The sequence below is a fragment of the Giraffa tippelskirchi genome, chromosome 7 (assembly GCF_054371585.1).
Source record: "Giraffa tippelskirchi isolate mGirTip1 chromosome 7, T2T-mGirTip1v1.2.pri, whole genome shotgun sequence".
Taxonomy (NCBI): Eukaryota; Metazoa; Chordata; class Mammalia; order Artiodactyla; family Giraffidae; genus Giraffa; species Giraffa tippelskirchi.
The window spans coordinates 49,074,393-49,087,979 of NC_137281.1; the positions used below are offsets into that span (position 1 = coordinate 49,074,393).

Here is a 13,587-nt window from a genome sequence, read left to right on the forward strand (position 1 = left end):
CCCCTGGAAACCCAGCCAGGTGGCCACGCACACAGGTCACCGGCCCAGGCGAGCTCTGGGGTACTGAGTCACCCCGAGGTCCTGGGCCCATTTGGGAGGGACAGGGCTCAGGGCGAAGCCACGGGACCCTGCTGAGCGCCGGGAGAAGGCCGTGATCTAGAACCCAGGTTGCCAGGCCGTGGGGTCACCACTGACTCAACTTGAAGCAATCCTCAGAAACTTATTTGGGGAGGGTCCTCATCCCCAGTTTTCCTTGTTCATTTAAAAGCCTTCAAATTTCTTTACACACAAAACCGCTCTGGAAAACCGACATCTGTTCAGGCCTGTGGATTTGCACACATGCGTGCAGTGTGCTCCCAGCCCCCTTCCTTGGGTCTCTACCTCCCCACCTCACCCCCCCACACCCCACCCTGCGCCATGGGCCCTGCTCCGCGGATGGCAGCTGGGGTTCTAGGAGTCAACATTTGTTGAGTGCCTACTATGCGCCAGGCTTGCTTCTTGCAACAGGAGACTGAGGCCCAGGGTTGAGCCAGTCCTCCTCACCCCTCCTCTGCTACCCACTCCTTTTTCAGGATGGCAGTGCTCCTGACAAATTTCTGGATTCATTATCTACTGCCTGCCAGAGTCGCAAACCATCACTGGGACAATCAAATCCCAGATGCCTTTATCACTCGCTGACTGGACAAGTTTGATGTGGGCAGAGGACTGGCCCTCACCCGGCCTCTGCCCCCACGGCCAGGCCTGGGACCCCAAGGGAGAGCGGTTAAGGCCAGGCTCCAGTCTCTCTGCCGGCTCCTGGAGGTGGGGAGGACCCACTTGCTCAACTCTTGTTGCGTTTATGTTTTTATAACCTGGTCTCACAAATGGAAATAACCAAGGAGAAAGGACCTCGATCAAAGGAGTGCCATTTCACCATGGGAAGTTCTGGTGGTGGTGGCCGCTGTTAAGGTCCCCTGGGCGTCTGCAGGCCCCGAGTGGAAGATCAGGGAGGGGATGAGCTACTCGGGGTGTGCCTCTCACTTTCCACCTGTTTGCTCCAAGAAAGGCCTTTGCTTTCCCTCCTGCAGGCTCTTCAGCCTCAGCTGTGAAGCCACCCCCCTGAAACACCTCCTCCCCGCTCCGGCCTCCCATCCCCCATGAAGGCTGCTGGGCCCACCCAGCTGCCCGGACCCCCACTCTCTGCAACCCGGGCCTGGCCCAGTCCCACCGTGACGTTGCCTGCAAGGCGCCCAGAGCCTCTGGGTCCACTGTCCTCCTGGCAGGGCTCCCCTCCTCCCACACCCCTGCCCCCACCTCCCTGGGCTCCTCTCCCCTCCTAAGTCACCTCCTCTGCCTCTCAAGACCTCACCTCCCATCTCTCCCGTCTTGCCCTGCAAATCTGGGTGCCAGCCAGCTCAGGTCTCCTCCCTCTCACACACAGGCCTTCCTAGAAGTGTCTAGACAGGTCCCTAATACACTTTCCTGCTACCTCCCAACCTCCCCTCAAAGGCAGAGTAATTTAGATTAAGAGCCCCTCTCCCTTCCTCACCTTCCCCAGGCTCTACCTGTGCTGGGGCCCCCCTCCCCAGCCCCTCACAAAGCTCCTTTGTTTGCCACCTACCTCTTTGCTCAGGCCCTGGCTTAAATTCCACCTCCTCCAGGCAGCCTTCCGAGATGTGTCTCTAACCTCCGCTAGGGGAGGCTGACCTTCCTGCTCCCATGGGGGGTTACTTTTGAATTCCTTACGTTGCACCCAGGGCTTACCAAATCGATGGTGGCGAGAAAGCAGCCGTCCTTATTTCTGGACCTTCACGTGCCCTTAAATAGCCATTGGCTGAATTCATCTAAATGAATGTGAGAAGCCCCTTCCAAGACACAAGCCCTCATCAGCAACAAATGCCACATGCATCCCTCTTGCCCCCAAAATAATCTCGGCCAAAAACAGGATGCAGGAACGTCCCGGAATATACATCCATCCTCTGGTCCTAGAAAGCTGAGTGCCTTTCTAGAGCAGACGAGGGTGGGTTTTCCCCGTCAGCCCTTGTGGGATCCTACAATCTGCTAAGACACGCCAGTCCTTCCCCCTAAGAGCGGCTGGAGTCTTCTGCAGAGAGGCAGCAGGGGAACAGACGCTGGGGTTTTCTGTTGTTGGGGAAGGCTCCCAGGTGACCTGAGAAGAGGCAGGCAGGGAGGCCGCCACCAGCACCTTCCCACCTGCACGCTCACCAAGCCCTGCTCCTACCGCAGAACGGGCTCCTCTGGGGATGACAGGGATGCCGGAGAGAGCTCTGGCCCTCCCCATCGCCGCCGAGTGGGGAGGACAGCGCCCAGCTCCTCCCCTTGGCCCACATAGAGGACTCCTGGCGGCTCCCTCCCCGCCCCACCCCCCCAAGCACCCAGCTCCGCGTGCAGACCTGCCTGGCTAGCAATTTGAGCCCGGGGTTAGCACAGCCCAGCTCAGGACTTCTATTCCTGGCTCAGCCGGCAAATTGCTTCGTGACCTTGGGAAAGTCCCCACGCCGCCTGACCCCCTCTGTGCACACCAAGGCAGCATGTGAGAAGCGGGCCTGCGGGACGCCGCAGAGTCTCGAGGTGACCCCGTGTCTCTCCAGCCATGGGAGGGCTGCTTACGCAACACCTGAGGCCCTCTGCGTGCAGGGAGCCGCTCACGGTCGCGGCCTTGGATGCTTGGCCTTGGATGCTCCGAAGGGCACCTGCCCTCGTGGGCCAGGCCTCTGTCACAGCGGGGAGGGCGGCCACGCTTCCCCAGGGCCTGGGGCAACAGGCCCATCTGGCTCACAGGTGCCGCTCCCGGGTGGTGCAGGGCTGGCCGGGCTCTAAGGAGGAGGGGCTGGCCTAAGTGGTCCTCCCAGCGCCTCCAGCTGCCTCCGCCCACTCCTGGCAATTCCACAGCCGCGGAGCCAGCCAGAGAGGTGAAACGCAAGAGGGTGGGTCACAGCTGGTCAGACGTGGACCTGAAGCCAATTCTACGACCAACCCCGCTGCTCTATTAACCCACAATCTCCAAACTTCACTTTCCACAATGATTCGGCCTGTGTCACTCCCCCACTGTCCATCACCTCCATGCTAATTTGGAGGGAGGGGAGCCCAGGAATCTCCATTTTCAACAGGTGGCCCCTCCCTCTTCCCTCAGGGGTGCCCCTGGGCTTCCCCTTTGAGAACCACCCCATTACCCTGGTTTACTCTGTCATCTGATTTGTGGCATGATCCTCTTTTAAAAAATTAATTTTAATTTATCTCTTCCCAGCTTCTCTCCCCCAGAAGGATTCGAAGCAGCATTACCAACCTCTGATATGGAGACGTGTTTATTATTTTTACGGTTTCTGCAGGAAGCTCCCCGAACCCGAAGGGGAATTACATTCATAGAGAATTGGGTCCCTAGCGTAAGTCAACATTATTCATTTAACAACTTCTATTGGCGCATGGAGATGTGAGCGGGGCCTCACCCAGAGACGTCTCCTGCGGTTGCCAGAAGATTTAATTCACAACATACAGGAAAAATAATTAGGGGGAGTCAGAGGAAGCAGGGCGTGGGGAGGGGCCCACAGGCACTGCGGTTTCGGGGCCATCCACTGCCAGTTACCCCAAGTATCCCCCTGGCTTTGATCGGAGGCCGCAGGGCCTGCTCTGGGCATGTCTCACGGGGTACCCACAGGCACACGAGGTTGGTTGGCACTGCCAAGCCCGTCTGGACAGAACTTTTGGGAGAAGGGAGCTTCCTTCAAGCTCGCGCGGACCAGCCATGCCATCCCTCCCCAGTGCTCAGCTACTGGGGGAGCACCCCACATAGGGGGGCTGGTCGGGAGCCTCTCCTCTGCCAGACTGCCCAGGGCTGGGGGTTGGGGGGGCACACTCCCCTGGCCGGAGGCCAGGATCTCCAAGAAGGCTGAGCGAGCAGCTCCAGGTGAGGGTAAGCAGGATTAGGTGTCCCTGCTCAGCCATTAGCAGCGCGGCTGCTTTCTTAAGCATGCTGTGAATTATACTGCAGCTCCTGAAAGATCAAACTGGGCTTCTAACCTGCATGGTTTGGAGGTGGGACACAGAAAGCCAGACTTCGCTGGGGCTGGGGGGTGCCCCTGTGAAAACCGATGCCTGCTGGGGGGTGGTGACACAGGCTCACCCCCTCGAGGGGTGGCCCAGGCCGGCAGCCTAATGGTCGGGGCAATGGTTTACACGGGAGCAGGGACAAGAGGCAGGGCCCTGCTACAAAGAACCTTCCGGATCACTGGGCCCAGCCTCCCCTCTGAGAGGTGAGATGTGAAGAAACAGGAGATGGGACACAGGCCAGGAGGAGGAGGAGGACAGAAAGAGAAAGCAAAGCATCTCTCCTGGCACACTGCTTTGCCCCGAAACTGTCTAGGGTAAGTCCGAGGGACCACAGTCATCTTTATGTTTTATGTTATGAACAACTATGGTGTCTTCAGGCCTGGGGAACACTATACACCTGTTCTGGCCCATGTCTCCCCTTCCTGTCTATCATTCCAAAAGACAGAAGGACACCCTCTCTTCCAAAGGTCCCCAAGTCTGATCTCTACAGCCCAGAGAGGTTACGTGATCGAATCCAAGTCACACAGCACCACAGACAAGATGAAATTCCAATCTGATTTCCTGTGCAGCCCTCAGGATAGGGCTGTGCAACCTCTCAATAGCCCTCCCCTATTGAGAGAACCCAGGAAAATCTAACCTGAGACCAGTAAAGGCTGAGGACAGCCCATCTTTTGGTTATTTAAGACTCTGCACTGGTCACCGCTCACAACAGCGCCATCCATAGAACCGTCCAAGATGGTGGAAGTGCTCTGCATCTGAGCTGTCCCAGAGAGTTGTCCCCACCCACATGTGGCCACTTGAAAAGTGCCCCGTACAACCAAGGTACTGAATCTTTAATTTCGCTTACTTTTAATTAACCTAAAATGTATTAATAAAAGTGAAATTTAAATAGCCACATGTGACCAGTGGCTACCATACTGGAAAGCACAGAAAGTAAAAGTCGCTCCAATTCCTTGTGACCCCCCCCCGGACTATATACAGTCCATGGAATTCTCCAGGCCAGAACACTGGAGTGGGCGGCCTTTCCCTTCTCCAGGGGATCTTCCCGACCCAGGGATCGAACCCAGGCCTCCCGCATTGCGGGCGAATTCTTTACCAGCTGAGCCACCAGGGAAGCCCAAAAATACTGGAGTGGGTAGCCTATCCCTTCTCCAGGGGATTTTCCTGACCTGGGAATCGAACCAGGGTCTCGTGCTTTGCAGGCAGATTCTTTACCAACTGAGCTATCAGGGAAGCACAGACGCAGGCTATAAAAACAACCACATTTTCGAAGCCAAAAGTTGAGGTATTCGGTCTCATAGGTACACCTGGGCTCGTGGACAAAACTTGGCAGAGTATGTGATTTGGGGAGAATCCAGAGCTCACAGCTAAGGTGAGTTCAGACCCCAGCTGCTCTGCCCACCCGGGGGGCTGTCTCCTGGAAAGCTGTGGTCTAGAAACATTACAGGAGTCTGAAAATAATCCTCTCTGGGGAATTGTTCTGAGGCCTCATTTCTTGAGTTAGTGACAGGGGTCTGCAGCGAACGTTCACCAGGCGGGGGGTGGGGAACCATCACAACGGTGTCACAAGAACAGAGGCATCCTTCCTGGGAGGTGTGACATGGCAGTGGTGAGGAGAAAGAGGCCCGCCTTTGGCCTCTGGATCAAGGATAGGCATCATAAATGGATGGGTGAGTGGATGGATGGATGGATAATGGTTGGTGGATGGATGGATGGGTGAGTGGATGATAATGGATGGTGGTTAGATGGATGGATGACTGGACGGGTGGATGGATGGATGGATGGAAGGAAGAAAGGATAGAAGAGTGGGAGAAGGTGGAAAATGGATAATGGATGGGTGGACAGATAGATGGAAAAACACAGAAAATGTCTGCTTTTCGAAGTCCCAGCCACATGGATCATATCCAGAATTTTCCCAACAGACCTCAGTGGGTTTTCAGGAAGATATAAGTATCTTCTGGTCAATAAGACCAAGATGCCACTAAGCCAGCAATCTGCCCCAGGGGTCCTCAGCCAGAGGGGGCTCCTCCCTCCCGTTAGGTCTCCATCTAGAAAGGGGCCTGGTGTTCTCAGGCTGCCTTTGTCAGGTTGAAAAGGAGAAGCCGAGCCCCCACTGAGATAGAAGGCTCCCTGGGTTTCTGTAGATGTGAACTCCTGAAGATGAGCCACACGAAGCCAACAGAACAGCCTGCAAGGCCAGGGAAAGGCCTCCGGGGACTGTGCTGTCTGGCACGGGGCCGCAGGGGCCTGAGCACAAACACAGACGCCCTGCAGGCAGGGGTGTCCAGGTCTAGGGGGGCTCCTGCCTCTTCTCTCCTTCCCATATCACCTGGGCTTCCTTTCCAAAGACTTGTCTTCCCTGGGTGCTGCCCACCGCACTGGGTGCCTCTTCCACCAGGGCCGGCCCTCAATCGGCGGTCGTAATCGGCAGTCATGGACCCCAGCGCCCACAGATCCTGCGCCTCTAGCAGGTGCGGGCGTCGCCTGACAGACTTTATCCCCATCGTGTCCTTTGACACCCCCCACGGCCCACGGGCACAGACAGTTCTGATCCCTGGCCCACAGACAAAGCTCCATCCGACCGGCTCTGAGAGGTCCCAGACCTTCCTCAAGTCGCAAAGGGAGGCGTGAGTCGCAAAGGGAGGCGTGACTCACAGGGACCAACGCCGAAACGGATGTGCATCAAGCAGGGAGAAGCCTGCTGTGCGTTTGCTAAGTGACTGCACGTGAAAGAAGGACAAGAAGAAGCATTTCCCAGTGGGCTAGGGGACGGAGGCTAGTGAGAGAGAAGCATAAAGGCCGGCCGGCCAGGGACCCCACCGGCCCAGGAGCGCCAGTTCCCCCGGAGACTCCTGAGCTCACAGATGGGGCCTGTAACTTGAAAGAGCAGATGGAGCAGCTGATCGCGGCAGGCAGGGACATCCTCGGGTTCTAACCTCTGCCCACCTGCCCCTGGCATCCCCCCCACCCCGGGACAGGGCCCCGGCCCTCCACAGCGGGCCCCCTGCCCTGACCATCAGGGCCACTGGACAAACTACAGGCAGGCCAGGCCTGGGGCAGCCGCTGTGGGCCCCTCCTCCCCCTGGGGCTCCTCTCCTCCCTCCCTTTTCTGCAAAGAAGTCAAATTTGCCACTCGATGCATTAACCAAGCCAGTAATGAATGGCGACTGTGTGGTGGTGCCCGCTTGGAGAGGGAGACGCAGGCCAGGCGCGGACCCCAGCAACCGGGCAACGTTCCAGGCCCGGCTTCCGAGCCCCTCCATTCGGGCCCCCTCCCGCCCCGGCCCCCCAGCCCCGGCTCCTCCCCCTCACCCCCCACACGAGAGAAGCAGCATGCTCTGTCATCAGAACCGCATTGTTCTGGCCAGAAGAAAAAACGGGTCCAGCAGATGGCAGGTGTAACAAAAGCAGCTTGCTGTGGCCAAACCAATTATTTATCTAATTATGATTTACCACTTAACCACACGATCTTTCTGCAGAGTTGTGGGCAATTAAAACCAGGGTGACTATGTGGATTATGCAAATAGGCTGGAGCCTGGCGAATAAAATTGGAGATTAGACATTCACACAGGCAGAAGCTGGCACAGGGCAGCCCCCTGGGGGTGGGGGGGGAGCGGAGGGGGGAGTCTGGGGGGGGAGAGGAGGCTAAGGGGCCAGGCTGGGGGTCAGGAAGGAGAGAGAATGAAGGGAAAGGGGATGAGGGAGCACGGCGGAGAGGATCAGCTGTGGGAACCTCACCTCTCCGTAGGCCTCCGGGCTGCCCCCGGGGGTGACATCAGGCCCCTGGGAGGGGGGACATCAAGGCAGCCGGCATGACAGGAGCTGCAGAGAACATGTGCCTGGGGGGGGAACCCAGGGCGACCCGGAGGCCACACTGGACAGGGCAAGCTGAGGCTCCAAGAACAGGGCCATAGGCAACCGTGCTACAGGGCAGTGAGCCCCCAAGCCAGGGGAGAGGAGAGGAGGGGACTTGGACCCTCGGATGGGAGGCGGGTGGCTTCCCAAGGTCGCCCCAGACTCACCGTGTTACAGTGAACTATTCTGCTTGCTCTTCACCACCACCTTGGAGACACGGCACCAGGGGCCCGGTTTACAGATTAAGAAACTGAGGCTTAATGAGACTCTGCCCAGGTGCCCTGCAGGGCCCGTGTGGATGGGGCAGGCCCTGGGCAGCCTCCAGACAGGCACTGAGCCCCCAGCCTGCCAGGGCTGTTTCCCTGCTGGAGGGGGCAGGGCGGGCTGCCCACGGGAGCAACTCTCGGCCAACAAGGACAGGTCTGTTCAGGTAGGTGAGCACTGACAGGGACCCGCTAGCCGTCTCGGGACACCCAGGATCAGCCCCAGGCCCGTGACTGACCAAGCAGCTGTGTGGCCCCCGACAGCTCACCTGTCTCTGGCTCAGGGTCCAAAGGGACTAGAGACAATGACACTGCCTTTCCCTGCCCCTCTAAAAGTGGGGGTGACATGCACCAACACCCTAATGTGATCCAGATCTTCCCCGAGATGGCGGAGCAGAGGAAGAGAGACCCAGGGAGAGAGAGGCGGCCTGTGGGGATGGCCAGGAATCACCACTGGTTTGTTCTGTTACTAATAAAAGCAGAAACGCCCAGAGCACCAGTCCCAGGTCCTGCTCCAGAGGCCTTGGGCGTCTTACCCCGTCAGCCTCACAACACACCTGTGAGGTGGTGCTACCACTATTCCCATCAACTGAGGCACAGAGGGTGAGTAACTTGCCTAAGGTCACACAGCTGGCAAATGGCAGAACTGGGATTCTCATGCATTGATTCATTCAACAGATATTTGAGCAGCCCTTGAAAAGCTAAGTTTGAGGCTAGAAGTAGTAGTAGTTTGCTCAGTCATGTCTGACTTTTTGTGATCCCATGGACTGTGGCCCACCAGTTTTCTCTGCCCGTGGGGTTTTCTCAGCAAGAATACTAGAGTGGGTAGCCATTTCCTACTCCCGGGGATCTTCCTGACCCAGGGATCGAACCCAGGTCTCCTGCATTGCAGGCAGATTCTTTACCATCTAAGCCACTAGGGAAGCCCCTGAGGCTAGAAGTTAAACATAAAAACCAACATAAAAGAAGGTCTCCATTCTCAAGGACCTGTGTTCCGGTGCAGTGACATTTTAGCAACAGCTGTGATTAAGTGGAGGAGGGGGGCTATGGCCAGAAATGTTCCTCCCCTCCCACCCCTGTAGTCCAAGATGGGGGGTGGTCCAAACCCTCCTCCCTCAGACACACTGTGAAGGGCCCTGAGACACAGGAAGAGGGGCAGAAAAGGAAAACCACGTAGAAAACCAGTTCCTACCAAGGGTGCTCTTTCTACTAGATCTGAACCTTCTCCAGGGTCATCACTGGCCAAGATGCCGCTTAAATTGAAACTAATTAAAATCAAATAAAAGCTTCAGTTTCTCGGTCTCACTAATCCTTGATAGCCATCCGTGACTGGTGGTTCCCAGTCCTGGTATCCGCACCTCTAGAACGTTCTATCACCCTGAAACACTGCAGCAACAGTGCTGCTCCAGAGTAGGGTAGGGACAGGCAGGATTTTTATGTTTTGTTCACGGATGAACCCCTAGTGCCCAGGGCCACACCTAACTGTTCATTTGCAGAAGGAAAAGTGAGTGCAAGGCCTCCCCTGAGAAGGACGAGGGTGCCGGAGTGGAAGATGAAGAAGGAGCAGCTGGAATCCCGGTGCCGTCTGCAGGCCGGGCCGACAGCCCCCGAGCGCCGGGTCCACCAGCCCTGGGCCTGTATCGGTGTCCACTGGGGAGGCCCTTCCCACCACTGCCGAAGTCTGGGGGAACCTTCCCCAGGACCCCGGCCCAGCAAGGCCACGGGAGGAGGGACGGCTGTCTTCGCGAAGAAGCCAATTCTCTATGGAGAGTGGGGCACACCCTGGGGACACCCGCCCTTGGCACACCTCTGAACTGCCGTCCGCCCTGAGTTAGGGTCCTGGGTTCCTGTGTGTGTTGTGCAGGGGGAGGTGGGGGGGAGAGCAAGTTCAGGGAAACTGGCTAAACAATCCAATTCCAGGGACATCTCCAAGAGCCCTGCATTAAGCCGGGGGCCGCCCAGTGAGGACCCTGAACTTCGGGGTCAGCTGCTCTCCTGAGGTCCAGTGAGAGCAAGGGGCCTTCTCTTGGAAGACAGGATAACCCCAGTTGTGCCAGAACATAGGGGGCCTGTGACCCTTGCTGTTGTTCAGTCACTCAGTTGTGTCCAACTGTTTCTGACCCCATGGACTACAGCACGCCAGGCTTCCCTGTCCATCACCATCTCCCAGAGCTTGCTCAAATTCATGTCCATCAAGTCAGTGATGCCATCGAACCATCTCATCCTCTGTGACCCTAGGAGGCCTTTATACACTGGAAGAGCAGGCAGAAGTGAGACTAAGGAGGTGTCTGGCGCCCCGGCAGCTGGGCAGAAGGAAGAAGGTGGCCGGGGCCCCTTCTCCAGCCGGGCTCAGGTAGCCCCCAAGACACAGAGTGTGACCTGGCCCGACCTTAAATGCCTGGGTGAAGGGCCTACTCCACAGGTCTGGCAGAAGCCCCCTCCCTCACTGTCCCCAGAAGGGTACCTGGCCACGTGCCACCCCTGGGTCAGTTCTGAGAGCCTGCCCTGTCCCCCAAGAATGTGGGCCTAAGTCCCCTCTGCTGAGCTGCGTGCAGTATCCCTGGGGAACAGGAGTGTCCCCACTTCACTGGTCCATGGAGCCGGGGGCTGCGGCCAGGGTGTGAGCCAAGCCTGAGTGCAAAGGGACGGCGGGAGATCCTATGTCGGTGCTCTGCACCCCCACACTCAGGCACTCACACCCACACACACCCACCCACACACACACACACACACTGTTGTGCACACACACTCATACACTCACCTCTTGTTTCATAAATGTTAACCTTGGAGAATCAGTAAGCAAACAGCAGGGACACAGCCGCGTCCACAGACGCGGGAAACTCAAACGCCAGGTCCTGGCCAAGTTTCCTCTAGAGCTCTTCCAGAAAAGCTCAGGCCCCGCCCCACACGCTACACAGACCCCGCCCATCCGGGCCCAGGCCCCGCCCACTCGCTGCCCTGGATCCCAGCCCTCCTCGATGTCACCCAACGCAGCCTCACAAGCTGGCCTGCGCTCGGTGAGGGTGGACGTGCCCCCCAACCCGTCACTAAGAAACAGGGCCCCACCTGACCCAGACGCCACCCCAGCATGTCTGGGGTCTCGAGCCCTCGGGGCAGGCGCCAGCCCACTCCCGAGCCGAGATGAGAAATCTGTTGCAAAACGCTCTCTTAGCTCGGGCCTGGAGACTAGGGGCACAGGGGTGGGGGTGGGGGGGCGAGAGGGGCCTGGAGGTCAGGGCGACCGCGCCCTCCCGGCGCGCCGTGGCGAGGGGCAGCCGCAGGGGGGCGGGCGCTGGCGTCCCCGCCCGCAGCCCCTGCCCCCTCCTGACAAAGGCCTGCCTTCCTCCGGGGAAGTGCTCCTCCATATATTAATAAACGGCAGCGGCGGCGGATTCTGCTGCCTGCCTGGGTTGATAGGAGATTTATGTAGCCTGCAAAGTCGGGAAATACAGAAGTATTCCTGATAATACTTCTTGTCCTACCAAAGGTCACGGGCAGGGCCCATCAATCCCGGGAAATAAAGAAGGTCCCGGTTTTGCTTGTTCTCCAGCGAAGGAGGAGAAGAGCCTTTTAATCGCCTCATTTGGAGAGCTGGCTGGGGTTGTATGTCATCCGAATTACAGATTCAGCATTAATTGACCAGATGTGGGGGGCTCTCTCCGGGCCCCGGAGGACCATAAAGCCATTCCCACACTGGTAATTAGCAGACAGCATGGCCCAGGCTGGGCCACTGGCCCCCAAGGCAGGCAGCAGGAGGGAGGGGGAGCACACCGGATGCTGAGGTGGGGGCACCGGTCAGACACTGAGCCTGTGCACTGTCCCCTCCAGTCCAGGGGCCCCCAGGGGCTCAGAGGCCCACCCTCAGTGCAGCAGGACTGAAGGCCCGCTGCCCTATAGGGGACACTACATCGTGGGAAGTGGGTGGAAGGGGTCCTTTCTCCCCAGAACTGCCCTGAGTGGGTGCATCCTGCCCAGGGCAGGCTCTGACCTCCTGTGGGAACCCAGCAGGATGCGAGCAGGTGAATTGAAGCTGGTGTGGACATGACTCCGCCACCAAAGGGGTGGCCTCACCGGCTGACCTTCGGGCAACTGCAAAAGGCTGGATGGAGAGGGAAGGGGCTGGCCTCCTCTAGAGAGGGCCCGGTGACCTCTGTGGAGGTGACAGGTGAGAGGGGAACATGTACAGGGATGACAAACTGTTTCACAACCGGTCCAGCTAGGCCAGAGGCTGAAGCAGGGGCCAAGGCTGCCTGTCCTGCAAACCCAAACCAGTAACTCTCTACTGGCCCCGGTATGGGAAGGTCTGGGGGAGGGGGCCCAAGGGGGACACCAGGAAGGCATGGGGTGGGGTGGGCATGGGGAGATGGACTCACCAGCCCTACTGATACTGGCTGCCTGGGGACAAGCTGGGCAGGAGTCAGTTCTCACATGGAGACCTCGCTGTGGTCCTGAAACCTCCCCCTCCCTGGGCCTCTGTTCTCCTCTGATGGAGGAAAACCTACAAGGGGCCTGACCCAAGAAGTTCTACTGCACCAGGTGTGTCCCTGGACATACCTGGGCTGAAGGTGGGAAGCACGCCAGCTCGTCCCCTGGATCTCGGCAGGTGCGTCCTCGTTCCCCGCCCTCCCGCCTTGGAACCCGACCACCCGGAGCCCCACATGCACACTGCCGCTCGATCAATTCTGCTGTAATGTGTTTTATGAACATGCAGATGGCATGGCTGGGCCAGGGGGAAGGTTTTACCTTGGGATAAGAAATTAACACTGGCAAATAGCAAATTTACTGCATGTATTTTCATTTTCCTAATACCAGCACCATCTGCTAGCAATTGGGGCTCCACATCACCGTTTTCCCCCTTTATTTCTCCCGCCCGCTCTTTTTTATTTATTTTTTTCATTTTCTGCAGCCGGGCCCTCCAGATGCCCCCGGGGGTGGGGGCTTCATCCTCTCACCAGGGAATCCAGGCCGTGGCCAGCAGCGGGCAACCCGGTCTCCCAGCTCGCCTGGGCCAAGGGCCCTCTCTAATTCTGTATTTTCCAGGCTGTAAGCCATGGAGGTACCCCCCACTTCTATGCCTCGGAGGGGTGACGTGAGCCCAACAAGAAAGACAGACTTTAACCAATCCACACACTGAGCTGAGGCGGTTCAATAAAACCCAGCTACATCAGACCCCTGGCAGCTGTGGGCACTTATTTCTCCCTTGCTGCTTCCTGGAATTACTTAAAATTAAAAAGTTAGCTACTGTGCATTCTACATGGAGCTCCCACCAGGCAGGAGGAGTGATGTGGGGCTGGGGGTCTCGGGGGCTGCAGTGGGACTTGCGGGCACAGATGACTCATGTGTGCATGTGTGCATGACAGAGAGGGGGCAGGAGCTCACGGGGTCTTTACAGCACAAGGAGAAAGCGGCCCCTCTGCACCCA

General features: G+C 58.0%; 1 protein-coding gene across 4 annotated transcripts in view; it reads right to left on the minus strand.

Moving 5' to 3' along the window:
- Window positions 1-13,587, minus strand: part of GSE1 (Gse1 coiled-coil protein) — a 395,186-nt gene that overhangs the window by 56,495 nt on the left and 325,104 nt on the right. The window contains exon 1 of one of the 4 annotated variants that reach the window (XM_081511543.1): window positions 10,927-11,037. The exons of the other annotated variants lie outside the window; for them this stretch is intronic. The gene's annotated coding sequence lies outside the window, so the exon portion shown is untranslated. Of the gene's footprint in view, window positions 1-10,926; window positions 11,038-13,587 lie in introns of those variants that run through there. 4 annotated transcript variants of the gene reach the window in all.